The sequence below is a fragment of the Nyctereutes procyonoides genome, unplaced genomic scaffold (genome assembly GCF_905146905.1).
Source record: "Nyctereutes procyonoides isolate TBG_1078 unplaced genomic scaffold, NYPRO_anot_genome, whole genome shotgun sequence".
NCBI classification, from domain to species: domain Eukaryota; kingdom Metazoa; phylum Chordata; class Mammalia; order Carnivora; family Canidae; genus Nyctereutes; species Nyctereutes procyonoides.
In genome coordinates this window covers 4,618,799-4,622,301 of record NW_026575040.1, presented here as the reverse complement: position 1 = coordinate 4,622,301, position 3,503 = coordinate 4,618,799, and positions in this window count along the sequence as shown.

Genomic DNA, 3,503 nt, shown 5'->3' with positions numbered 1-3,503 from the left:
TAAGTACAAATCCTGACTGAGCCCAACTGTGTAGCCATTTGATCTGTTTCCTTGTCTGATGATGATAAAAAATAAAAAGTGAGGATAATATTGATACCTAAGTCACTGCTTAGGATGAGGGTTAAATAAGTTAATATCCAATAAAGTACTTATAACATTACCGGACACAGAAAGCACATAAAAATGAAGAAGCACTGTTCCCCTAGATAGATCTTCACAAGCATCTTCAAATTTCTGATTTATGTGAGTCTAGATAAATGTTCAGTTTTCTTAAAATTCCTATGTTCAGGATTTCCTCTTTTATATTAGATTATCCAGACACTTCCAAAATGCTTTCTCTTACATTCAGCAGCACACCAGGACTGCAGAGATGCCCCTCTTCTCAGGCCATGTCTGCGGCCCAGCTGGTCTAACATACACATTCACTCTGTCTCCTCTTTTGGGGGTGCCTTCTAAAACATCCCTAATTTGTTACAAAGTGAGCTGTAAAAAAAATTTATTAACAATGAAGAAAAATCACAGCTAAGTATCAGATACTCCAAAGGAAATGAGATTTAAAATTCTAGAAAGCGGTTATTTTGGGAAGGGAACTGGGACTGGGAAAGGGGACATACATAACATCTCTTTAAAAAAATCCGAAGCAAATATAACTACCGAGATGTGATAAACTTGGGTGGTGGTTATACTGTGTTTATTATTTTATTACCTACATTTTTCCATTTGTTCGAAACATGTGAAATCATGAAAAAATGTAAGTAGTGACTGATAGAGAACACATAACATGGATGTGGTTAAAGTATAGTAATTACTGTGAAAATAAACAAGACTCACGGACCATTTCATTTTTAAAATCTCTTTAAAAATGGAGAACACACACACACAAGGACTGCTACAAAAAGGATTTTTAAAAACTGGACTGTGAAGATTTATATACAGAGTGAACAGTAATGAGAAAATTCAACAAGTAAACATTTCACTGAAATTGGTTAATATACATTTATGTTTTACACTTATTATTAACAGTTGGAATAAAAGAAGACTACTTTTCAAATTTTCAGAGTTTATTTGTAAGAAAAAATACAGAATGATTTTAATAGACAAAGTATCCACTTCCTATTTATTTTCTTTCTTAGTGGGGAAACACAATTGTCATGGCCTGTATTCATTAATCTTACAAGTGATGTTGACAAAAACTATAAAAATCTAAACCTCAGAGTGCATTAATGTTACCACGTGTGTATATGTACATTAGTATGAATTTTTTTAAAAAAAGATTTTATTTATTTATTCATGAGACACACATAGAGAGAGGCAGAGACACAGGCAGAGGGAGAAGCAGGCTCCATGCAGGGAGCCCTATGCAGGACTCAATCCCGGGCCTCCGGGATCATGCCCCAAGCCAATGGCAGATGTTCAACTGCTGAGCCACCCAAGCATCCCAATATAAATTAAGTACAGTCTATATCCACATAATAGTCCCCCCTCCCACATTATCACTAGGCCTTCCTAACTAACACCTTGCCATCCTCATCATTAGTGCTGCGGAGCTCCGATGCCCTCAAGCCCTCTGCTTTCCTATCCCTACGCTAGTGCACTAACGGGCACTTGAAAACCCTAGATTCCAAGGGCGGGGTAGAGGAGGGGTGCGGTGCTATCTGCCACTCGATCTCAACTCCAACGGAAGAGGGGACACTGCATGTCCTCCCGGTCTCCGTTCACTCCTTTATTTTTATCCCTGTTAGGTCTGCTTTGCATCCTCAGTAAGCAGCACAGGAGAGCAGGGAGGAGTCTGCACGTAGATGAAGAGTCCGCCTAGGCACTTGCCTGCCCCCTGGTGGAGCGCAGGGAACACCGCAGGCCGCAGCAGGGGGCCCTGTGCTGGGCGGGGCACAATTCACAGCGGCGGAGGAGATGGAGAAGCAGTGATTCTGTGCACCACAGCAGGGGCTGCTGCAGGCCCTGCCTCCCACCTCTCAGCAGTTCCAGGTCTGATGAGGATCTTCAGGTCAACGCGCTCAGGGTCAGTGGGCCCACAGGAGCAATGGTGGAGGGTGGGGAGCAGGACAGCCCACAAGTCAACGTCTTGACTGGGCCACATGGATTGGATTTTTTTTTAATAGTAAAAATAACATTATAGAAATGTTTATAATAATTTTAAAAAAATCATAGAAACTTACTGCTGCAACAGTGTTTCCCTGGACTTTTCCTTCACTGACTTGAAACGACCTAAGTGTCCAATTTTTTAATTTAACATTATCTCAAAAGTAACGATATTAGTTATGATTAGTTAAGAAAGGAGGGGCGTCTGAAGTAAGCAGCATTTCAGGGTCCCAGGTAAGGGGTTCCTTTGGTGGTGCAAATGCTAGAGGCTTAGCCTGGGCCTCTCTACACTAGAGCCCTGGGCGTGGCTAACCTGGGCTGTGTGGAGACCTCGTCCCCAGGAGGATTCTAACCCCCGTTCCTGTAAAAGCAGCACAGGAAGGCCCGCCTGGTGCACCTCCACTCAGGTCCCCAAGGGAGCATGAGAAAGAGACTAAAGGTGCTAAGGACCACACTACTCAGATCCCCTCTCAGCCTGCCTTCCCCAAATTTCTGTATCTACCACACTGGAAACGTGAAAGAAATGCCTGAGACCCCACTGCCCTTTCAGCCCAGGACCAGGTAAAAGAATTAAATAAGGGTCAAAGAAATCCTCATCTAAAACAGTTGCTACATGACCTCAGACTCCGGACTGAGTCACTGCTTCTGAACACAAAAGCACCAAGGGGCGATCTGGCCAAACAAGGAGCCATTTCCTCTCAGGCAAACCTGGCCACATGCGCAAAGACCTCTTTCAGAGCCACACAGCCACCTCCTGGCCCTCAGGGGCTTTCCTCCTGGCTTCAGCTGTGCCATCAATTCTTTGAGAAGATGCTACTGGGCTGCCGGGAGGAGGTGGGTGGAAGTTGCTGGATACTAGGGAGTGGACTATGGTCTCTGGGGACCAAGTCCTTCAAACGCAGCACCTACCATAGTGTCAAGACCACAACATATGTTCAATAATATTGAAATAATGATTGCATGAAACTGAATTAACAAGAAACCCAAACCCAAAGGAAAAAAAAAAAGTTCTAGAGGAAGGAAGTGTGTAAGGATGCATGGGGGAGGGCTGCTCCATAACTAGCTTGGGTCTGGAGCCCTTGCCGCTCCCCAGAACTTCCTTGGGCCACTCTAATGCCTTCTTCCATACACAGAAGCCTTGGAGGTCTATGGGACCTCTACACTCACAGGGAAGTGAGCAGACTGAGGATGAGATTTTGTGTTTAGACTGCGGGCTGGGGGCGGGAGAAGCATCACAGGACTCAGGCTGCACAGGGTCTCATTCCCAGTCCAGGGGCAGACACTGAGGCCAGCCTGGTGCCCGGGGCTGCTGTGCCTATCGCTTTCAGGAGCAGAAGGCCAGTGCAGGTAGCTCCCTACCCCAGGGCCATTCACATTTCTCTCACACAGGTAATCCACGTTCA